The following is a 26,177-nucleotide window of genomic DNA, read 5'->3' on the forward strand; positions in this document are numbered from 1 at the left end:
GCAGTTTTTTGTTATGCGCAAAACACACACAGTATGCATAAATGCTCATCAACATACACGTCAGTCACCAAATCACCTGCAGGGTTATAAGAATGTGACGTGTCTAGATTGCTTAACCAGCCATTGTGAGCCGACAAAAAGCGGACTCAATTATGCGATGCCGTACTTGAACACTAGCATGACCAAATGACTAAAATGGGATACGTTCTTCATTTTCCACGAGCCAATGCATGCAAATTTCCCGGCCAAGAAGGAAGGAATGTGCTTTGAGAAAGCTAAAAGAATGAATTTCTGTATTTAAAAGTGTTGACTTGGAGGGTAAAGGCACTTTAATAGGAGTCCAAGCGATAGATTGCGGAGGTGGGGGGGGGGGGGGGGCTCACTGGGGGGGCAGGTGTAGCAGACCACTGCAAGAGGCCTCACAGGGATCCCTTCCATTTCATGCTTTATTTAAGGACTTTACACATACTTTGTTTGCTGTGCCAGACATCCCTCCTGCCACTGATAAGCCGGAATGGGAAATGGCTGACAGCAGCTCAGATCTCTGTAATATCTTTGTGAAATGGATCCAGGAATGGTACCACGACAGGTCCAGCTGAGACCACCTGCAGAGCAAATGTGTACGAGATTTGTGCCGAACACCAACAATGCATAGCAGTCTACACGTGCATTTTACTTTATAAATGACACTGACCAATCCATAAAGGATGTCAATCGTGACAAAAGGTTTGGTTTTTTTTCTCGTGTGCACTCACATCTAAACTAGCATTGTTTCATTTAGAATGCATCCATCATTCACTCATATCTACAAAATGAATCTTAAAAGATACTCACGAGACTCATAGTGAAAGAACTGTCAGTGTTTATTCAATAAATCCAGGGAAGCATGGATTTTTCAAAATGTTTACTGTTTGGGGCAAATTAGGTGATATCACCTTCCCCACGGCAGAATACATTATCCTCTCCATGTTAAACTCAATTTAAAGAGTTTGATAAAGCCGTATGATTAAAACAGTGTCCTCTGGACTTGCTCAGCTCTTGACAGCATAATTGGAATTTTTTTTTTTTTTTTATGTATAAATCAAACCCCCTTGTCCAAATTAGATAACCCCGGGACAAATATTGACTGGTGTCCTTCATTGCTAAACTGGTGGAAGCATCCTCATTTTCGAAACAGACTGTTTTTCTCACTGTACACAACCTCGCTGAAACACTCCCACAAATAAATGGCAGACCAGATCCAAGAGGCATAAATTCTGGGCAGTGGTCCAATGGTTTTTTACACCCAGCAAACCACATGGGTCCAGTGTTACCAGCAACACGTGTTTGGGCAATTGTTCAGTTGTCAAGATAAAGCAGTGCTAAAACAATGATCAGTGATAAAACGCTGAATTGAGTAAGATATCAGTGAGAGAAAATTCACAGGAAGTGCAAACTCGAGCTGGCGTTCCCACAGCACAAGTGGAGGTCAAAAAATCTGAACTGACAGTAAACACAACCTGAAGCACAAATTAAAAATATAAACGGCCTAAGTGGAGCATAGACCCAAATTATTATGCACTTGGAATGATCTGAAAGTGTCGTTTGTGTCAACATCATGCAATGTTAGTTTTGTGTGTGCAATTAGCTAAAATATCGCTGCATTCCATTTTAGATCCGGGAGTTTGACTTGTATCTTTGATTGGGTAAAATTATTAATAAACAAATTAATGTGAACCTCTTGGCTCCGGGCATGATATGTCGGGCCACTTGCCAACCGACAATTTCTTCGGATCTATTTTAACAACACTCAGTGTGAACTTAAAAGATGAAGACGTAATGTGAAGAACAGTGTAAAGGTTTATGTCGATAAATGTTCTTTATCTCAGAATAATAAATGTGTATTTATAGCGTTTGGGAAAAGAGCTCTTCTTTTATTCTGCAAGCCCTTTAGTACGGATGCAATAATGCAGCAATGATGTCATGGCACTAAAGCACTTGAGTGTCCAACCACATTGCTTTGATGTCATCCCAATACTGCTCACATTCTTGCATGATATACTATTTGGGCATATCTGCAATAGTTATAGCTTAATTAGTTGATTAAACTAAAAAACAAAACAAAAGCTGTGACATGCTCCAAGGTTCCTTGTGCATCCTTCATGTGTAAAGAGAGTTCAGTGAAATGTGCTCCGTGAGCTAAGAGGTGATATGATATGCAGACCAAGTATCTGGTAACTGTAAAAAGCAATAATGTCGCTGCAAAGTAGGCAACTAATGAAAACAGTACGTGTGCTTTATGACACCGACAATGAATTTTGAGCGCACATAGTGAAGTCCAAAAGAAAAGACAGGAAGCAAAACTTTTGGTTGTGACGAAAACACATGAAAATAGTTCGTCTTTACACATGCTGCATTTCAATCTGATCAAATATAATGTGAAGCTAATTCCTCGGTTGTGTCAGAGAAACGTCCTTCTCTCACGTTGATATTCTCAGATTCTGAGATTCCTAGCTGCATTTTTGGGTAATCACACAGTGATTGCCTTGTAGCAGCGGCCTTTGGGCATAGTGCCTGAAGTGAGTGATTTGCAGCGATAATCAAGGCGAGAGAAAAATGCAGAGAGCTGTGTAGATGCCAATAACTTTTTTTTTTTTTTTTTTTACATTTACTGTATATGCTCAACTCTATACTTGAGTTAAGACTGTATATGGTCATCTTTTAAAACGTGGTGGCCCCACCCCAACCCCACAATCACCCCCCCATTCACCCTCAATGGTAATGTCTATTACGTATGTCTTAATAGAAATTGCAGGTGGAGAAGTGGAGGCATGGACAAGTGGTACGTGACATAAATATTACATTTTGCCATGTTTAGGGACCATTAGTGTTGTTTACTTACAATTCCTTTTTGTCATTTAACCAAATGGTTCTATTGCTGCGTAGATGCTTTGATTGCTTGGCATCTTGTAAGAGTTCATTATTCAAGTTTTCAATAATTTAGATGAAGTGAATGAAGAGGGGAACTGATGAAGCTAGAGCGATTCTGCTTAGGCAGTTTGCATTTGAGGCAGCTCCAAATTCAACTCTAAACTTCCCAATTAGGCATCAAGCCACAACTGAAGTTTGTGCTTCCTGAACTATATAACGGGAAATGAATTGAATTTGTAAAAGGTCTTTCTGCTGTGCTGAGTCATCCACACAGTTTGTCAACTTAATCATTAGTATGGACGCAATGTGACAGAACTTTGTTGAAGTGCACCAGAAAAGCCTTAACAATTTTTAGATGAGAAAATGCCTCCTATTTTGACAATGTTCACAAATGTAAATACAGCCTATGGCAGCTGGCTTTGGGCAAGAGATGGTCTATCTTCATACCTTCTGCTAGAAAGTAAAACAATGTCAGGAAAACTTTAAAACTATTTAATTTGCTCTGTTGTGCAAGAACATTTTCTCACTTGTTGATCTTTTTTACTCCCCCTCTCTAAAAGATTTTTTTTTCAATTGATTTGTACATGTCATAGGTCAAACTAATGGTGGGAAAAGTTATCTATCTCGTTCGTCATATCACATAAACCTATAACTTTAGCAATGGGACTTGTAGACTTTTTCGACCCACTGTACTTAACATTGACAACATCTTTCACTAAAAATGAAGCATAAGGAGACTGACTTCAAAGAATCAGACATTAAAGAGCACATATTTTCCTGGAGAAGACTGATAAAACTGTTTGGACAGCCCTGATTTTCAGATAGCTTTTAAGGAAGACCCTTTACGAGCAAATTAAGATTAAAAGAAAAAGCCACATGGCTTTAAAAGAGGTGTAAGAAATAACTGATTTGTATGTGTGATTACGTGACAACATCAAGCAGTATGACAAATGTCTCTCTTTGAATATATCCATGTAGCATGCAGTCTAATGCATCCTTTCAAGCAGGAAGCTATACTGCACAGTGCATTTTCTCTAATAACGTGTGGGAGTGTAATGCTGCAAATGGCCAAAGTAGAAGAAGAACCCAAAGCCTACTTCACATGCTGTACATCTTTGTTTCTATGCAACAGTCTCATTAGCATTATTTAAATATGTCATTGTGTCGTTCAGCTTGGAGCACCCAAGAGAGCAGCAGAACGTGTGCATTTCATGCTCCAAGTTTAGCGTCTAGCGGGAGCTAGTATCTATTTTGAACGGTTGACAATTTCATATTTACAAGGAACTTTATTGTCAAAATATACAATTCTGGAAGAACAATGTATCTTTTAATATGTTCTGACTTAAAGTGGAAGTCAACACGAATATATTTTTTCCAGAATATGTTCTACGCTGGCCCACTAGTCTAAACACAGCATAATATTGCTTAATATTGTTTTTGGGAAATATTAGAAATCCATCTGTTTTTTTTTTTTGCGGCATTTAGATAACGCTACCTGCGTCCTGAGCAACTTCAATGTCATTTTCAGTCGACAGAGGTAACCAAAAGAGCCGCCCCCAGAGATGGCTAAAATTGTGTGCGTTTTGCTGCTTAATTTATATTCCACAAATGCAATATTAATCAGAATGCCGTATTTCAAATAGTGTGCCAGCATAGAACATATTCTGGGAAAAAATATGTTTGAGTTGACTTCCCCCTTTAAATCGACATGCATATTAGCAGGACCGCTTTTGCAGTTAAATGCTGCAGGAAACACGGTGAAGTACCAGCGCAAATGCATTGTTAGACACTTTGTATCATCTACTGTGTGAATGGTGCTGTATAATGTGTATGATGAATAAGACACTAATGATAATGACGAGAATTAAATGTGCATTTTTTTTTTTCCTGTGAATACACCGTAGAAGACAAGAAGGCAAGACATAAAGCTGCACGTGGCATTTATAGAATGCTTCTATTGTTGACAAGCCTCACATCAGCTTCCATGACACACACATGAATAAATGGTTAATTGCGCTCAAACAGCACGCACATAAAGGCCACATTCATAAGAAGAATTAGATTCAGGAGACGTGGGTGATGGGAAGAGGTGGAAGTGGAGGGACTTAACCAGGAGCTTCACTCGACTCTCTCGTCTTCTTGTGCAACTTGCTGCCTCCACAGCTGTGCCCTCAGAGCCTCCCCCGGCATAAATGACCATTATGGTTCCATTAGGGCTGCTACTTGGAGGTCATTATGCTACTCTGAAAAAGCAGAGATGAAGATGTTAGTAAGCTCCCATCAGGGCAGAGAGACAGACTGTGTAAGAGAGACGCATTATAATCAGTCATTCAGCTACTCCAGATGTCAAGACAGACAAACACCAACATGGGTCCTGTGAGTCAGCCATTTAAGAGGTAAAGAAAAAGAAAAATGATCGAAACGATGATTAAGACGGGGAGAGGGAGGATAACTGCAGGTAATTTTTGGGCTACAGGTTAATTTTACACAAAGTAAATGCACTTATACCATGAAACGTTTTACCAAGAATTTGCTTTCAAACACATTTATAATGATGATTGTGTTTGTCAAGGATGTGGGCTTGGGAATTTCAGATTGTTATATTTTTTTTTTTACCACACATTGTACAATTTTAGCATTGTTGTAGCTTTGTTTGTGTATTCTTATTCCAGCTTCTATGCCTTCTACCAGAACTACCATCTTAAAGTGGAAGTCAACCCAAACATATTTTTTTCAAGAATATGTTCCCAGCAGGCCCACTAGTTGAAACACTGCATTTTGCGTTTGTGGAATATACCATATTTTCCAGACTATAGGCCGCGACTTTTTTCCTAGATTTTGAGCCCTGCGGCTTATAGTCCTGTGCGGCTATTCTGTGGAATTTTCTTCCACCACTCGGGCGCACTAACCGGAATGACGTATAATTCAATACAATACATTTCCCATTAACTGGATGTGACTGCAGGTGGAGGAGTTCAACAGGTGAGGGCGCCATAGACTAGGTTATTGCATTAGGTGCTGTAATGCTTTGATTCTATGTTTTCCTAGAGGTCCGTGAAGTGCACATGAATGTGATTGGCTGATGTTACGTCTGTTCTGTTGTTTCGATGTGAAATGCTATTGTTGATTTAGCACGTCGTGTGTTAGATTGGCTGACTTTATTAACATAAAAGAAGACAGCTGCATATATAGAATGTAGTAGAACAATAGATGGTGGAGTCTGGTGGACATTAGCTGACAAACTGGAGCGGCAGTCGGCAGTGAACTGAAGATAAGTACTGTTTATTCTCTCTTGATTCCCTTCTGTTTTAAAATATTCTAAAAATATAGTGGGTGCGGTTTATAAAACGGTGCGGCTTATAGCCCGGAAAATACAGTAAGTTAAGCAGCCAAATCCACTCGTTTTTAGCCATCTCTGGGGGCGGCCATTTTGTCTTATGTTGGCTGAAAATGACATCACAACTGCTCATAACGACCAATCACGGCTGACCCGTTTTCTGAATCTGAGCCGTGATGTCATTTTCAGTCGACAGAAGACAAAATGGCCGCCCCCAGAGGTGGCTAAAATCGAGTGGATTAACACTTATTTCACAAATGCAATATTTATCAGAATGCCCTGTTTCAATGCCCCATTGCATGCTTGCATTGATCGGATCGGTGCATTTTTGCCCCAAAACGGTGTTATTTTTAACCCAACTGTTTTTAGAGTGACTGCAATTCACATTTCTGAGGGAGGGTGAATAAATGACGGAACAGCTGTCTTCTCAGCACGTAGTATATAGGGAAAGAGCCGTTGAACTGTGAGTCTGGCATGATGGTTCCTTCGGGTTGCATGTCCCTTTAAACTGGGGCAGAATCAACCAAGCACATGATAAATGCACAACAGGTCACTGCAAAGCATTGGCCTGAAACACCAGGTAGCCTCCCAGGGTTCTGCACCTGTCTGCTGCAGAGAGATGGAAAGGTGCTGACATGGACTATATAGAGCTTTCAACTTTTGAGGCAAAGATTGCGCATGCACTGTTAATGGATCAGGATAGAAGTGGTTTGTTTGACAGCATTCATGCTTTCTGGGTTACAGGTTGTACAGTAGATGGACTTTCATGCAAACCCGTTTGACAACAAAAAGTGTGATCAGTTTTCTTTGAGGCAGTCTTTAAAGAATAAGACAATAGGATTCCACTGATTAAAAGTGTGCGATTTCTTTTCAAACTCAACCCATAACCAATCGATCTCACTTCCTGCTAGATATACCTCATTAATTCCAGTGTGGACACTGTTGTAATTTGGGACACCATGTGCAGTCATCACCAGCGTGTCCAGAGTTTTTCCTCAATGCTCAGACAACCTCTCTCCCCCTTGTCAGTACAATAACTGCCCAATTTCTTGGCAACGCCACCGGAACAGGTGGGCAAAGTCACCGGTCTGGAGCTGATGAGGAGGTTACCCGTGTCACGGGTGCGTGCGACAATGTGCTCCGCAACAGAACTCCCTCTGTGCGTATGCAGCAGCGCCGTCTCTGGAGCGAGTCTCAGCCGAACTTGAGCTCGGCAACAGATTGTTCTTTGGATCCTGTGACCATCTCACTACAATCTGGGCGAGCTGTGACCCCAGCAAGTGGTCCCACAGGCCAGAATAAGTGCTACTGGGCTGGAAGCAGATGGCCCTCCTGATGCCACTCTGACTCACAGATAGGTTTTAATTGCCAAGGCTGATCATTAGCCCAATGGCTCTGTAGAGGCCAGAGCTTTCGGTGAGTTGCAAGCCTTAAAATCGGGCCTGACAACGAGCGTTGAAAACACTAGAATGAGCAGGCCCGTCGCATCTCGTTCTCGTGCACACACGGGCATCAAACAGACACAATCAAAGACTGTTCAACGCGAGCGACGGAGGCACTTTACCAGGGGCCTCTCTTGCTTTCCTGTCTGTCTGACTCACTGTCTCTAAAGTAATGCTGACTGCACACGCACACACGTACACAAACACTGAGCTCCCCAGGCCATGACTCCATTCCCAGTGACAGCAGCGAGTATGCTGCTGTGACGTCATTGGACAGCACTATATGTCACGCCGAGTCTGCTTCTGTGTGCGCTCATGGAGACACATTGCACCCGGATTATCTGCTCTCCATTAATTGTCCCTAAAAATGTTTTATATATATATATATATATATATATATATATATATATATATATATATATGTGCATTGTGTTTTGAGGGAGATGTATTCGGCTAGTAATGCATGGGCTTATTTTACCAAAGGTTTGTGTGCGCAAAATCGGGCTGGTGAACCGACACCGGTGTGCGTGAACGTTGGTTGTGGTTGTTGTGACGACGAGGCGGCGCGGACAAATTAAGAGGCAACTGGGAGATGCACATTTTTGGAAATGTCAGAAAAAAATAGCGAAATATATCATGCATTTAGAAATGGCATTTTTCGGAACTTTTGAGTGATGTAAAGCAGAGATGGGCAACTAGCAGGTTGCGGGCCAAAAGTGGCCCCTGTCCACTCATTGAGTAGCCCCTATATTAATTAAAAAATGTTATTTATTTATTTATTGAACCCAAATAATTCTTGTAAAACATTGATAAACATTCACCATATATTTTCCACAAAGAATGGGGGCAAATGTGGAGAGATGTGCTGGCAAAATGGCGTCGAATGGCATTGTAATATCACCACTCATCGCTAGATAGCAGACATGTCTTAGTTGCGCTAATACTGGGTCTTATACCACCCAATACTACAACATGAGTAGGGATATAATAATCATATATATATTTTTCAGATTTGAAATATGAAGGATAACCATAAGTACCTCAATAATATTACATCTCTGAGTGTGTTGATTATTGTGGAAAAAAAATAAATAATACAAAATAATTTCTTGCACTGAATATTGGATCCTTATTCAGCACTTTTGTGCCTTGAATGGTCATTTTTATGCAAGACAGCCGTTTGTTCTAAAAAAAAAAAATATTTTTTTTTTAAATACAGTATTTTGTAATTTTGTTGCTTGCTTCAAACCATTTGTTTTGGGATTATAACAATGGATGTATTTTGCATGTAGGCTCATAATTCATTCATATTTAAAACAGTTTTTTTGTCATACATCTAGTTAAGAAGTGTGTGCTCCTAGGTGGCCCCTGTGTTGCACTGATGAAAAATGATGGCCTCCTCCAGAATATCAAGATGCAGCCTGTATTGGTCAGGCTACGTGCTCACATGTCCATGTATATGACGTGAACGCTTGTCTGTGCAAAACCTAGCACCGCACTACGCACAGACAACGAAAGGTTTTGTGAAAAAGAAAAAAGGCCAACAAAAATGTACCAACATTTGAGCTCATCTTAGGACAGCAGCCTCATGCTGAAGCAGGGACAGTCTGCCATCAGTTAGCTCTAATAAGACGTAGAGTGGCAATCGTGTCTTAAATGTTGAAGTCAACCTCGAGGCTGCCACCTTTGGACGCCCCTGGAGATCAGATGGAGATGAAAAAGGAGGATGGGCATGGAAATAGACAGAGGAGAAAATGTGTGTGCGTGTGTGTGCGTGCTCTGTCTCAACTGTTGTTTTGATGCCACCCACTGTTCGAAAGCTCCAGGCCCAGGGAGTTTTGTACTTGCGAGATCTCTACCCAGTTGGCCCGTTCTTTCCATCTAGCCTCCCAGCCCTCCCTCCTGCTGGCTGTGCTAATAGCTCTCCAGTTGCTCCCATCACTCATGTCCCCAGTGGACGGACATGTGCAGACATAGACTCACACCTATGCAAATATTCATGGCGATAGCTCACAACCCTCTGCATGCCTCCGCTCTGTCGGAAAGCAGCGTGTAGGCTGTATCTTTTGCAATCAACTGGAAGTGCATGCGATTGCATGTTTAACCCTTTGCTTCTGGAGTAGTGCTCGACTGTGTGTGAGTGCCGTGGCTTAGAATGGATAGTTTCGAGTAGAGATAGACCGATATGTTTTTTTCGGGGACGATACCGATTATTAGTAGTCGAGGAGGCCGGTAACCGGTATTTGAAGCCGATATTCATTTTCAGTAAAATGCAAAATATTGGCATCCAAAAAAAAATAAAAATGAAAACTCTTAACTTTGTAGAAACGTCTTTAAGCATATCGTCGCTGTCCTGTGAAAAACACGGATGTCCAATTTAGATTTTTTTTCTTTAATTTTCACGTTAATGTCAGTCTGTAACGCGGAAACACCATTCACGTAAAATTAAGAAAAATGAAAAAAAATTGACATTTTCACATTGCAGCGAAGATGTTTATCGAACAATTTTTCAGAAATACGTATTTATAGCTCTACTATAGCTCCCTATAGTTTTCTACAGTAAATGAAGTTCTCAAAAATTTCAAAATGACAGAAATGTTAAAATTTCACTTATGCTTGTTTTGATTTAAAACAAAAACAAAGGGTTCAAAGTATTCCCAGGGTCTGTAGAATCTCTTATAAAGTGAACTGAACATTTAAATAAATAGTTCCTTGAAGTTAACACAGTTTGAAATTGATTTATTATCGGCCATATTATTATCGGAGATAATCGGCCCGGCTGATAATCGGTCCATCCCAATTTTCGAGCTACGACTGTAATATGACGTCGTATTGTTATGAGCCTTTTCATCAACCATCCTCGCCAAAGCAAGTTTGACTGACTTGTGGTTTATTTTGCTGATCAACATAAATCCACAAACACACATTTTCCCTGGTTGAAATGACATTTAATACACTTGCAGCCACAAAATTACCAGCCTTCATCATTCATCCGTCGCCTCTACCGCCGCTCTCAGAGCTGGCTGATGGGCATTAAAATGCATATAAAATTAAGGCTGTTTACTTGGACACTAATGAGAGGAGGCTTAAGTAGTCTTGTTTAATTAGTCTGATTGGCTCCATTGGGATCACACAGCTGATTCACTGAGAGCTCACAAGGCCCTTTCAAACCCAAAGCATCACAAGGGATGTCCAAGGAAAGTGGATTGCAGCGACGTGTTGCCTTTTCTGATCCCGCGATGGGAAGGAGCTCCACAGTCCAATGCACTTAAGGAGACCATTACATAAGAACCACTGCAAGGTCAGACGTCTTTGTTCTTCTTATCTGTCTTAACCTATTAAAGTCACCTAATAAACCGCCCCTGGTCTGCTTTAAGGGTTATGAACCAAAACCACATTTTCTTCACAGCATTAGTGTTTCTACCATCAAAATGAATTGAAATTATTTCGCCCTTATCTGTTGTGTAATACATTTTCACACTCCTCAGTAGTTGTCGAGAAGTGGGGTCCCTCTCCCCCTTTCATCTTTAACAGCTGCTTGAAAGTAACAGAGAGTAGGCCTAATATTGATTATTGTGTCGAAGCAGATGTGTTGAGATGTCGCGATGGGTTCCACCGCGCGGGAGAAGTTTCCTTTTTACCTAAGTGCAATGGGAAGGAGTACAAAGGCGAGGTCCAAAGTGCAGCTCCACTTCAATAGAGAGCCTAGTTTGTCCTCTTTGATGCTGCCTTGCAACTCGGCTACAAAGAACCCCATGCTCTTGTCACTTCCAAGTGCCGGAACAGACGCCGCTCTTCACTTGTGCTTAGCGCACATCATCACACTGTACACAGATTTACAATGGGAGTAGCAGAGCTGCCATTTTGGAGGCTGGGGATCCTCTTATTCTATATTTTGTCAAGCGCCACAGAATAATGATAGTAAACTAAGGTACAGAATGGCTGTTTGCATATAATCAATATTTTTTCCGTGGACCTTATACTCATTTAATTGCTGAAAAATGTATCCATGATTTACATCTTTGTAGGTCGGGGCGGAGCTAAGTTTAGCCTGGGTTGTTAGCGGAAGTTACGGAGAGTCTTGGCTGCTCGCGCAAGTACATGCCCACCTCTGGTGCATTTTTTTCAGAATAATAGGTAAGATATTTCATTTTAAGGGTTATGATGCAATATTATGTTATTTAAAGTGATTTTTGATGGTAGTTTCTGCTATATTTACCTTTTAAACGGACGCAGATTTTCGATACCCTCAGCAGGGTTCCGTCTTTATTTTTATGAACTATTACTGTGGTTGTAAGTAGGATTGATGCAGTTCTGCACCACTGCCAACGCGGTAGCATCGTAATAATAAACACATGATTACGTCTATGACAATGACAGTAAGACCTGAGCAGCATTTTCTTAATGAGATCTTATTTTTGTCAAGCCCTCTTGCTAGTTAACTGGATCCTGACTATGGTCCACCTTTGGTCGATCTGTAACCTAATTGGATTGCCATTGGAAAGGTGAAGATGTAAAACCCTTACAGTGGGGTGATTATGATACTATCATGTGTATTAGATCACTGTCAATGTGAAAACTTCAAAACGGGCATTTTACATTGAGTTCAATTTGCGTTGCGGTTTGGCAGCGACCAGATCCGTAATATGCAAATGTGTGATTGATTCCCTCATACTTAGTCCAAATTCAGAGTGACAGCTGACATTTTAGTATGGAGATTGGCCATCCCTTGAAAAGCTGCGGGTCAAGCCTTCTTCTCTGCTCCTTGCTGAAGTGCTCTTGAGCGATTGGCTGCCTTCCTCCAAGCTCCGGCAAGGATGCGCTGCTGCGGTTCACCCTTACCTCATATTTGACCTTGCAGGGAATCGGGCCTGCAATTTCTCTGAATGGATCCCCAGAGACACGAAATGTGTTCTTTGTGTGTGCAACACCCACTGCATTAAAGAGGGGAAGTCAACCCAAACATTTTTTTTTCTCCAGAATATGTTCTATGCGCCTTCACTTGTCTAAAAATGGCATTCTGCTAAATATTCTGTTTGTGGAATGTGAGTTAAGCAGCAAAATGGGCCCACTTGACCCACTCAACGACATCGAAGTTGCTCAGGGCTCAGGTAACGAGCAATCATGGCTCACCCGTTTTCTAAAGCTGAGCTATGATTGGTCGTCATCTGAGCCCTGAGGGTGTGTGATGTCATTTTCAGTCGACAGAAGTGACAAAATGGCCGTCACCTGAGCTAGCTAAAAACTGATGTTTTTCTCATATTCCACAAGCTCAATATTAATCAGAATGCCGTTTTTAGGCTTGTGGAGCTATATAGAACATGTTCTGGAAAACAAAATATATTTGGGTTGACTTCCCCCTTTAAAGCCTTGTACAAGGCCGCGATTCAGCATGCAACGGAATCCGTGCATCCCCATCCACAAGTTTGCCAAGGTGTGCGGATAAGACAAAGTGGCCTTTTTACTCCAAGCTAAGTCTAGAAAGACACAATAATGCAGTGTGTTGTATATGCTCCCGGATGGATCCCCTGTTGAAATGTCACCATATATATATCCCCTTCTTGACCTCATCTTTCCAAAGGTATACCATTTCAGGCCCAATTACTGACAGAAATCCAGGTTTTTGCCCAGCTCTGGCTCCCTTCACCTCTGTAACTGACTTTTTTTCTATTTCCAATCACAGTCTCCAAAGTCTTAATGGCAAAGGATCAGTGTGCCAAAATGGTTTCATTACACAAGGAAACATTTATTTGATGACACAAGTGCACTGAGATAAACAGACTGACACTGACGCATGTAGTCACATAGTTTCAACATGTATGATCATACCAATTAGCCAAGCTAGTGTGACTCGAGCAACTAAGTAACACTATCAATTGATGAATGGCTCAAGAGCCGTAAGTGCACTTTTACAGAATTCACAAAGTAGATTAAGATTGAGAAAGATTGTTTTTTTTGTGCTGCGCCATATAATACATACTTTGGCTGAAGATGTCATATTTCCGTGAACTGCAGCTTAAAGTGTCCATTGCGGCTTGCCTGACCGGCTTGGCTTGAAACTCATTACTCGCACAGCCATTTATACTGCTACTAACCCAACAATATAACCGTAACCTACATCTACGTGTTATATGGGTGCGATATTGGAAACATTAGGGTTGGAGAATGGTAAGAATAAAACAGTTTTATCGTGGTTGAATAGCAGTCAAGCAGATGTGTGAGTAGGAAAAGAAACAGGTGTGTGTCAAAAGCCATTACACGGATAGCCAGTATAAAACTCAGTAGTGCGTGGATCCATTCCCAGGCAGAACAAAACATGCACTTTTGTTCCACTCCAGTCCAAGACATGCCTCCAATATATGTATCTAATAATGAATCGAATTTTAAGGTCGATCATTGTCAGTAAATTAGAGATGTGGTACCAGGGAGGGACTGGAATTCCTTCCATGATTAGTTGAAGCCATTCATTGGTTTAAACCCCCCCCCAAAAAACATACCAAAATGTTGTTGCATGTTTTTGATAAAGAAAAAAACACCACTGTATTGTAAAATATGAACATGAAAATGTGATGAAATTTAATCGAAAGATATAAACTGCTGTTTATAGAAAATCCGAACGTTCAAGTGTTGTGCCTTAAGTTGAATGCCTCGTCCACTCCAGCAGTCTTTCGCTAGCAAAGGTTGCGTCCCAAAAACCTCTCTTACGTGCACAAGGAGTGACTGATCGGTGCGCTGCATTATCGAGGCCGTAGGGATTGAACTCCATCCCTCTTGCGAAACGTTTTACAGCTCTTCAGAAGAAACAATTAAACACAAACAGCACATGGCGGCACGCGTCCAACCCTACCAGCGAGAACACAGCGGAAGCCGCCACAACGGCAAAACCTTCAAGGATTTCTTAATAGCACAATCTATTTCACTTTTAACTTTCTTTTAGAAAAAAAAAAAAAAAAAAAGATATCTGAAATACTGTAGATGAGGCGCAGAAAAGTTTACACCGTGTGAGAAAAAGCAGAAGTGAGCAATGTGTGGATGTCAGGAAGCATAGATTGTAGAGCCAAAAAATAATTGTCTGAAAAATGTGTCTGTAGACTGCTTTGTTTGTGAACCTTTTTTCTTTTGTTTTGTTTTGTTTTTTTTCACTTCACTGAAACAGTGAAAAGTGTGAAGCTCACTCGTAACTATAGGTGCCACAGCGACTCGATTAATCGACACCTTAATCGATTATCAAATGAATCGCTAATTGTTTTGGATTGTTTAGCGACCTTGTTTAATTTGAAATTGCCCAAATCCTTGGAATTTGAGCCGCTCAACAGTAAATATTCTCACAAAATTCTGCTTTTACTTTGAAAAACACAGATCAACATTTTTGATTTTCTGACGTTACAGACCAAACCAGTAACCGAATCTCAATTAATTCATGTTTTACACATTCAATTTGATATAATATCCTGTTCTTGAATAAAAGGATGGAAATTCCATTTTTGTTTTGTCTGATTCATCCATTAAGCAACACAACAATCGAAAGATTAATCCATTATTAAAATAATCATAAGTTGCAGCCCTATTTGTAACTCAAGTCATTGCTTGCGAGTCAGTGAAAAAAAATTGCAGCACAACGGCTTGTATATCAAAAATCTCATAAGACGGGGCACTCGCAAATCGATGTAACACTCGGAAAATGCAGTTTTGGTGTCAAAATTGGGCATAATTGATTTTTTTTTTTAAATACGGCTCTTGTATTGCCTTTCATTAAATTGGGAAGGCGTAACTAATGCCAACGTATGTTTGATTTCAGTTTTTTATTGTAATTCATCCTCAGCATGCCCTTCTGTTCACCGTGCGAGTGTGTTGGGCTGCGTGCATCGAATCCAAAGAGAGGCAAAAACAGAGCGAGCTTAATTTCAATGATTGACAAGCACCCCAGCTATCTTAATCAAGTTCTGCTCTCTCCGATTAGGACTTGAATGTGAGTAAGATAACCTGGTGAAGGTGTTTACACAAGATTTGCAATAATATACACATTGGATTAGCCCGCTTGTAATTGAATTATTAGATGGCGTGTAAATGTTCTTAGCCTCCCTCGCTGGCTCCGTCTGCGTTCGACGCGATGTTTGGCGTGCGCCGTAGCTGTGTGGCGCTGAGAGGAAAGGTGAGACGAGAGCATCTGTGCAGCAGTTCATATGAAAGCCACCTGGCTCTCCTCGGCTCTGTGATTTATGCCTTTGATAACAACAAACCCGAGATGCTTTCAACAACAACAAAGTAGCGCTGAGAGATGACAACAATGGGAGAATTGTCAGTCTGCAGATGAAAAGATGTCTTGCTAGGTGGCTTCTCCTTTTTTTTTTTTTTTTTTTTTGATGCGTAATTGTTCTTTTGTTTTGTTAATTTGTCTCCATGTGTTTCTCTGTGCACTATTGGGGGTTATAAATGGGACGCAATGTGAAGTGGTGTCACGGTTTCCCCTCTGTGACAGGACGCCCTCCTCCTCCTGTGAGGATGCGGCAGTGTGCTTCGGCGCCTCTGCTGTGACTTATCAACAGACTTATTTCCGCTGGCTTGTCCCTCTTACTGTCAACCCCTGACAGGAAATAAATGAAGCATCTGGATGAAATATGCTCCAATAATACGGTGCATTACTGTATTTACGAACAAATATCAAATCAAAATACTACTGAGAAAAAACTCATATACTATGTCACAATCACAACCGCAGTGTACCATTTGATCGCTACATTATATTATCCCAAGAGGTAATGTTTTGGATTCATGGTTCACTTGTGTTTTATGTGCATATCACACAGGTCACTCTTTTATTTGGAAAACCCACATACACTTTTTGTGTTTCGTACTTGAGATCGCAACTTTCTAGTCTCTTTCTTTACTTTGAATGGTATTTACAGAGGTGGGCATTCTGTCACAGACAGACGCCCACGAATGACGGGACACCTTCTAAAAAAGGACGGGCTGAAGGATCGTGTAATCAGTGTAATCGTCGTCGTTTAGTAGCGATAGACCGATATGTTATTTTTCGGGGCCGACACAAATAGCGATTATTAGGAGTCAAGTTGGAAAATTAAAAAAAATATAAATGCATAAAAAACAAAAGGGCAGCTCCCAGGGTCATCAGCATGTCTTCAAAAGTTAAACAATAGCTCCATTTAGTTTTCTAGAGTAAATAAAATCCTCCAAAACGTCAAAATGACAGAAACGTTAAAATGTCATTTAGCTTTGTTTTTTTTTTTTTTTTTGTTTTTTAGCAATACATTCATTGCGTTTCAACACAATTACATAAACGCTGTACATTGCTTAACCCCATCCTTCCTCACCCTACCCAAACAAAACACTCTCTTATGTACTTGGCATCTTAATTACCAAAGATTAAAAAGCATATACCTGAACATTCATGTAGACAAATTACATACACACTTGTACAGTTTTCAATATCCATGATTGCAGTGGATGCCCTATATGATAGAATAATAATAATAACAACTACAACATAGTCATAAATTGGATAAAAAGAAAACAAAATAATATACATACATACACTCATACGCACATACATACATGTGCATACATGTACACATACACACAAACACATACACATGCATATAAATATAATATAAATAAAATAAACAATCAGGTTGCCAACTGTGGTGTAAATTAAGTCTATGTATTCATTAATAGCTGTCCAATATCGGCTCTTTCAATGAATTGTCTATATGGTTTCCAAATGTCATCATATTCATCCAGTTTATTTTTAAGAAATATATATATATATATATATATATATATATATATATGTATATATATATATGTATATATATATATATATATATATATATATATATATATATATATATATATGTATATATATATATACACCAAATCAACCCAAAATATTTTTTTTATTTTTTAAAAAGGCTGATGCCGATATTTGTCAAAACACTGAATATCGGAGCCGATAATCGGCCCGGCCAATAATCAGTCCATCCCTAGTATTTAGGTTCCTAGAATCGATGGAATTCCAAAATATTAATATTGAAATTGTATACAGTGTCATAAATAAATTAGCTAGATATGCTGAGCATCTTATATATGACCTTTTCCCGTGTTGAAACACTATAAACATATGTGTATTTAATGGTGCATTAGACTGTGCTCTAATGGTGTTGTGGCTATTTTTATCCAGCGCCTTAGAGAATTCCGCAAGAGTGAATTGGACACTGGTGTTCTGGCCTTATTTCTCTCTCTAAATTTCTCATTGTATGTCATTTCCTCTCTTTGTCTTCCTTTGCCACTGATACGGCTCTTGCCCTCCTCCGCTCATCTGTTCTACCCGTCTCCACTGCTAACAGTTCATCTGTCTCACTCCATCTTTCTGGCCCCCGAAATGGGCTGGAGCGGCACGCTTGAAAGACTTGTTTCACCGATCACCAGCCTCCATCTCAAACCGAATTCCCCGGCATCACCATGTGTGCTGGATTTGGTGGATTTATAGTTGTTTGCCTGTCGTGTGTAATCGATAGCCTTGCCTACTCCAGGGCGGATCAATAATCCCCATCAATTGTGTGATTAATTATAAACTGTAAAGGTGGCTTAGAATGTGTCCTGATTTGACCTTTGACCTGAGACGCCTCCTCCATCTTGTGTATAATATCATTGGCAATGACAATTACAACAATGGCACAAAGAGCAGTAGACTTCTCTATAGGTCTGTGGCTGGCTCAGCATGTCAGTAACTGGATCTCACTGGATTTGCATTTATATATTTTCGGCATGCTGCCACTAGTTTTGAAGCCATCAACATTCGTACTTCCTAGTGTGAGCACAAATACAAAGATGAACACATGACTTATTTTCGGAATTGTGCTGCTGTCGTGAAGGGACACGGTGAGTCTCTGTTTCCTATGCCAGACTTTGCTTTTGCATTTTCACGCCTCAAACGTGAGGTGTCATTTCAGTTTACCTCATGCTAATCTCCACACGGGTGACAGTGAACTTTGCAAGCACAACGTGAACATGCGAAACAGACTCCTTTTTTGAACTCTCAGTTTGTATGTGCAAGTATGCGTTTTGGCACAAACAGGTCAAATCCAAATCTGTTACTAAGGATACGTGAATGAAAAAGTTAACCCAAATTGGAAAGTGATTGTGAAAAACACCGTTGAGCATCATACTTTGCAATCCAAACGAATGAAGTTTATGACAATAGCTGTGTATTAAAAAAAATCTACCTTTACTAAAATATTTAATTTTGATTTGCACTGACAGTGGCAGTAATTTGTCATTATGTTTATTATCATGCTTGTGGTTTGCAGCGATGTAAAACTGGACTGCGCCTTACCGAGAGCTGTATTTTGACAAGAATGTTCGATACCACTTTTTCCAGACGCATACCAGAATGAGTATTCACTAGAGATGTCACCATACCGTACCCAAATGTCACCATATGATATCACGATACGAACCTCATGATGCGATAATTATCATGATATTTTGGGGAGGTTGGCTAGATATAAAAAGCTCACGATATTGTAAAAAAAAAAAAATAGAAGGTCATATTAAAAAAAGAACATCACAATAGTCTGTTTTTGTACATAATAACAGCATTCACAAAGAAATTCGGTTTGGCCAGTCATGCGCTCCCAATGGCCATTAGCGTGGGTCTCAAACAGAGGTGGCATCAAAAATTAAACTGCACTAATAAACTAACCACCAGAGGGTGCTGGAGCTGCACAAATGGAAAACAACTCGGGCTTTTAAACAGATTTGCTGCTATTATATCGTAACATGATGACGACGATATATCGTGGCAATTTTAATATCGCGATATCACGATATCGACGATATTGTGACATCCCCAGTATTCACTCTTTGAGTACTCACTGATTCCAATTATTGGTACTTTTGACATTTAAAATTTTATTTAACAGAATGACAAAATATTGTGAACAAAGACCTTTGTGTTTGGCGCAGATAATGATTCGCCAATGCATCAAGCTGCTGCAGTATAGCGGCAACTACTGCAGAGGAGGATTTTTTTTAGCCTCAAATCTCTGTGTTTGGTCTCGGCAACCTCCTGACCGATACCTGGTGTTACCTGTTTTTTATGCTTGTCCAGTTGGCCTCGCCTAATAGTATTTTTTCCAAGAACCATCCTGCAACACAACAAAGAACACCGATGAAGGTAATTTGTGACGCTGGAGGTATTATTTTTAACCATCACATGGAACTTTTCAAGCAAACCGTGCGCTACATGCGAAGCGCTTAACAAGCTATGCCATGGCTCTGAGCGTCAATTCCAGACAGATATGTGGGCCTTTAGACAGCAAGCTTGCACTGGTTCACTGCACTCCCAAGGCATTGCTAAATGTGGCGAAAGCTCTGAGACTGCACTAATAACTGTCCGCCATCCCATCGGAGTCGGTCTCCTTGTGCAGCAAGCGCTACGCTGCTCGCAGCACGCTGGCAAAACTCGGAAGGCTCCCTGGATGTCTTGTCGCCTAAGTGCGCCCGTAAGCTCGATCAGTCTGCATTTTGGAGCTCATCCAATGTATCAGAAAAGGAAAGCTTCCGCTCGAAAAAAGGATGATGTTTGCAGGACGTCAAATGTGCCGAGTCATAACGGCATTGCTGCAAGTCCAGAAGCTAACGAGTAATTATGGTTAATAGTGTGCCCAAACCTTACTCCATCTCTTTCAGGCAGCTGTCAAGATGCAGCCAGAGGCCACTTGATCCATAGAGCCTCCATAGAAATAGCAGCTGTCCCCAAGCTCGTCCTATGTGTGAGACAGTTGACAGTCTTCCTAAAGCAGAAGCAAGTGGAGTGCTCTGTGACTGATGGAGTTCTTTTGTCAATGACGGCTGAGCTACTGCTGGCAGTTTTGGGCCAAAGAACAGTGCAGATTACATTAACATCAGTCAAGCTGTTGTCAGAGCATAAAGGAGAACCTTATTGATGCATAAGGAAGAAAGTTTTCATTGCGAAGGGCGTGAGGGAAAAAAAAAAAAAAGAGTAGAAAGCCAGCTCAAGAGCACTTGGTGGAACACACAACCAACTGACTGCGTGTACATGCAGCCAATAAACCTTTTAAAACATGAATATTGGCAGTATTCGGGTTTTTAAACGCCATGTAAACGCACGCAGTAGCCCGAACGTGCCCTTATTCGGGTTTTTAAAATTCCGAATGTCATGCATGGATTACTCCGTTTCCAAGCCGAATATGCGCGCATGTGAACTGCATTCGGAATATGCCGATTGCACGGGATACTCTGCGCATGCTCACCCGCAAGGAATCTTGGTCTTTGTAGTACAGGAAGTGATTGTATGCGCGCAAACCACCCGAAGCACACATTTAGTGATAAACAAAAGTACGTACGACGCCAAACTTTTAAAGCGGGGAGGAAACCGTCTGCTTCATTCGTGCGGTCAGTGACATGAATATAATGTGTTTTATTGACTGAAGCAAGTAACAAGCAGAGATGACGTAAATTACGTCATGCCGTCTGTGCGTCGCCGTTTCAATCGGGTTATTTAAATGCGTGTGTGGGGGGGGCTCTCTCCGCTCAAGCCGTCCAAACGTTTTTTTCCGAATGACTCAGAAGTCGGAATTTTGACCATAACCCGAATATTTGCTGCATGTAAACGCACCACAGTGAGGAGGGTGAACTGTTAACCAAAGGGGAACAGACCGAAACTTCAAAATGCAATCGGTACTTTTGCGCTTTCGTGCCTGAGGATGAGTAAGTTATCTGACCTGCTTTTATCACATTTGGAAGATGTGTTTGGATGCAGCTACACTTCTTATTTCCATTTGAAGTATGACGTGAAAAGCTGACTTGAGCAACGTCGTGTCACCAATCACATCATTTTCACATGTTGACACCAAACGCTTTGGCACTTTTCCAAAACAAAGCATTGGACTCAAGAGTCTGCGGAGGCAGGCGGCAAAACATCCGGGGAAGGCTCGTCACCAGAAACGATTTGATCACCGGCGACCCTGCTGCTTACAGCACGACACAAAAGACTCGCAGACGCATGCGCTTGCAAGAAAAGGCGCAGCATGCCCAGAAGGAAAACGTTTTGGCCATAAAGCCCCTGTCATTGTCACAAATACGGAGCTGTATGTGCACAGAGTGTACATTGTGCTCCTTCAGCACACTGCTGAGAATGACCTTTCACTGCTTTGCCAAATGAATTTTTACTTTGGCTTAAGGCTTTTAACAGATCGGGAGCGAAGGGGATATACACAGTGTGTGTAGAGTGACAGTTTTGTTAACGTTTGTCCGTGGGTTCAACAAGATATTGAGTGAATGCTCGGTTTTAATTGACTGAATTGTGTGAAAACTGCCTTCCGTTATCCTGAGTGATTTTTGAGATTTTCGAAAGACTATATTAGGATCACGTGTGTGTGTGTGTGTGGGGGGGGGGGGGTCGCAATGCAATCCTCCCCAGTCTTTCTGGCAATGTCAACAAACCTTTTGATATAGAAAACAATTGTGAACAAAGACCTTCCTTTCTGATGCAGATGATGATTCGCCAGTGTCAAGTTGCAACAGTACAGCGGTGCCGATGAAGACTTACTCAATGGCAGATTTTTTTTTTTTGTCTTAAACGGGAAGTCAACCCCAAATTTTTAACCAATCACAGCTCACCTGTTTTCTGAAGCTGATCCATGATTAGTTACCTGAGCCCTGACCAACTGTGATTGGTCATTTTTAGTCAACAGCAAGTGACAAAATGGCCGCCGCCTGAGATGGATTTTGCTGCTTAATTCATATTGCACAAACATAATGTGAATCAGAATATCAAGTTTAGACTAGTTCTTGTTAAGAAAATCGTTTGGTGGACGTCTCCTTTAAGTATCGTTGGCTGGTATCGGCAGCCTCCACTGACCCAATACATTTAAATAAGGCTGGTATTGGGATCAGGCCAATCGCATGGCATCGATGCTCACGCGTCCCTAGTTGAATTTATAAGTTTATACTGGTTTTATGGGGACTGCTGACACCTGGGGAAAAATGGTGATTTTACATTATGATGTAAAATGATACATTATGATGACTTAATTTTACATTAATGGGGAAAAAAACAATAAGTTGAAAGGATTGTGTTGTGGATTGGAAGCCTTAAAATTCAACAGATGACAAAATAGATTTTTATGATGATCATTTTGTTGCTGGGTGTATTTAAAACAGACAAAAAAAAACTGGTCACTCACATCTCCTAGTGGTTGTTTGCAGTATAGGCCATAAATTCCTGGAGGTGACTACTCAATTGGACTTATGTTGTGCAACATGCATTCCTTTCATTTCGACACACAGTCAAGAGACTGTGGTCTCTTTTGTACAAATTGCAAATCCATGCAGCCTCGTGATTGAGGTGTGCTCTGAGTAAAGTAGCAGTCGAGAACCTTTGGTATTTATGGACTCTCTGTCTGAGTTGTTCATAAGGAAGTCAAGAGGGGCTTTGACACTGGCTCTCCATCACTGTCTTTTTCAAACCATAAAAATGAGTTGCTCTTCAATAAACCTTTTAGTGTAGGACCCCAACACTGCAGCGCCTAGTCACTCGCATGATGTCACCAATAATAAACTATAATTACGTTTAGTGAGCCATTTGTTGGCTTGCATTATGCCTTTCTATTTGTGTTGTAATTCTCATCAAATTCCGCGTGACACCATTTTGTCTGTAGGCAGTGCTCCACATAGATGAGTACACTCGCTTTGAGGAGTAAGCTATTTATCGATCAGCAGAATTTCGATGTAGCGAGGATAAGTGGTCAAGAAAAAGGATGAATAGACTCACATTTGAATTGTTTGTAAAATCTTTTTTTCTGAAGTGTAGCTTTGCTGGGGTGTTTTCGTTTTTTGCAACATCCATCCATCTGCAGCGCTTGTCCTCTTTACCCACAAGTGGGCGACAAATGATTGAAACCTTTTAAATCACTTCATCTCTCTAATGTTGTTTTTCCTCAGGCGCGGGTGTTTCTTGCATATACAATTAGAGACACAAGATGGGGTCGGAGAGGGTCATTTTATGTTTTTTTTCACGGATCATATGTATCATTGCACATTTCTTCAACCAAATGTGCGTATTTTTTGGAAAACCCACACAAGCACGGGCAGAAAATGCAAACTCCACACAGGACGACCGGTGACCTGATTTGAACCCCAACCTCCGAACTATGACGCGAATGTGCTCAACATTATTTCACCATGCGTTGACGTTTTGCAGCATACTGTCGTATGTCATAGAAAAGGCAACATGTGTTCTGTAGCAGGCCGTTTTTATCCTTGTGCGATCCAGTTCATGATGAACAGTGACAGCCGTGACTAATCGTGCTGTGTTCTTGTGCACCACTTCGTTTTACTCGCATACTCATTTATGGATGAGTGCATTCTGATTAGCCGACAGTGCTTCTTTAACCGTATTTACCATTTGTTTATGATGCTGATTATGAACAAAAGTCCTGATTGCAAAATGTTTAATTACATTTCAATCATTATTCTGTCAAGCAGCATCTCTCCGATTTTACATTAAATGAGCAACCAGCCAAATTCTACCTCCTCACTCAAGCATTAATACAGTACAGTATTTGCACTACGTCATCCACCTTTGCTGCGAACCCAAGTACCATAAAGATTTGTTTTCCCCAATGCAGCAGATGCTGCTTTTAGCAAATGAATGTGTTCCTTTAGCCGATTCAAGTTTTTGCTGGCCGGGAAAGATTTTGCTTGTCGAAAAGAGGTCGATAAGATTTGCCACCGTGCCCCGTCCTTATTTAGGTCCGTTTTTTCTTCATTTCCGTGGCACTCCTGATGATTGCTGAATTTCTGTGCTGCGGGCTCGGGGAGGGAAAAGCTGAGGACAGTTCCCCCGAGTCCGGACACCAAGGCCCCCGGGCCTGCACAGCTCATAAACAGATGTGTCCTTGTCCCCAGCCAAGTGCAGCCACTCGAGTGGCAAAGCGGGGGCCCAATAATTGTGAAGAATTGAAAGCTAAATATTGGCTTTATCTCCTCAGTAATAAAAGGGCCATGAAATTGATTTAATGCCACAGCGCTTCTCTTGGGTGGCTTCTTACAGCGTGAGCGCAAAACAATGAGCAGCAGCCATCTATTAATTAACCCACCTAATCCTGCAAAGTTAATCTCTCACCACAACTTTGCTCGCAACTAACTTCCGAGCCAGTGGGTCTATTGGGGTGTCGCGACAATGGCAGGAGGGAGAGAGAGGGAAATGCATGAAACATTGTGCTGTGCAGCGTATACGCGAGGGTGCTATAAGGGGAGATGCATGGGTGCGCAAGTATCGCATTTGTGAAAAGAGGTGGACAGCCTCATTTGGGCTGTTTCGGTAGCGTTCAAGTCGCAGATTTTAGTAGCCTTTTTTTATTGTCTTTTTATGATTGTTTTACTTCTTTACTCACTGTGCCGCTTTATTACATTATTCTCTCCTGAGCCGCGTGTGGAAATTGTATTTCTCCCTGTCTTCTCGGCCATCTTGCCGGTCGCAACTTGGCGCCATCTCGCACCCAACGCGCACAGTCGTGGTCACGTTGTGTCGACAGAGTTGCGAATTACCTCCTTCTCGGCCGTCTAATGAAAAGCTATATGTGTTTTTTGGCTCGTCTGACCCCGCTCTCTCACCCCCTCGTCCGTGCCCTCCCTTTCGTCATTCTTTTGTGCGAGCCCTTCTTCATGGAATAGCACTCGGAGGCTGCCTCAGAAATAGGTCACATGTTCTCCCCTCGCCGCCACAGCTTTTGAAAAACAATCCTCCGAGGTGTCCCGTGCTATTCTGTAGCATCCAAGTCACCGTCTTCGGAAGAGGGCAGAGAGAGAGAGAGACGGCGCGCAAGCACATCCTGCACACATTCATTTCCAAAAATCAGGAACAACTGCAATTGAGAGGATTTGAAGCCCATTTCTTTGCAAGAGAGGCAAGCATATCCTGTGGAGATAATTTTAGGAGGCTGATTAGGCGACGACGGCGTGGAGCCCAGAGTGAGGAATCTCATCACCACCGCTAATGACATGCCATTCCTGTGTTGAAAGAAGAGCCCAGGCCCTGGGCATGGACCAGCTTCTGTCACCCACCTCTTGCTACCATGTTCATTAAGTCCCAACAATGTAATTACAATTCACTGATACTGCTTTGGATTAATTACAGGCTGATTACCAGGCTGATATTTGTTCGGAATAATTAGATCCCAAAGAATTGCATTCATATTTACACCGTATTGATATCTTTACTTCATTAGAGCATTCGAAACATTCTTACAGCAGTCTACTTGGATAACTAAATGTTCTTCGCTGCGTTATTCATAGGTTCCGTACAAGGGAACAAAAGGCCAAGATTTGAATGCGTTCACTATGACAAATCGCACAACAGATGTCTCCATCTGGTCGCATACTAACCATGCTGCAAAACTACGATCGATCTCCCACCTGATGAACCCGCAACAAAAAGATGC

At 41.3% G+C, this 26,177-nt stretch overlaps 1 protein-coding gene across 7 annotated transcripts in view; it reads left to right on the forward strand.

Moving 5' to 3' along the window:
- LOC147133174 (RNA-binding protein Musashi homolog 2) overlaps window positions 1-26,177 on the forward strand; it is a 243,410-nt gene that overhangs the window by 186,084 nt on the left and 31,149 nt on the right. The gene's annotated exons all lie outside the window — the stretch shown is intronic.

This window comes from Filicampus tigris, chromosome 17, assembly GCF_054856515.1.
Source record: "Filicampus tigris isolate MCC_2025a chromosome 17, RoL_Ftig_1.0, whole genome shotgun sequence".
Classification (NCBI taxonomy): Eukaryota; Metazoa; Chordata; class Actinopteri; order Syngnathiformes; family Syngnathidae; genus Filicampus; species Filicampus tigris.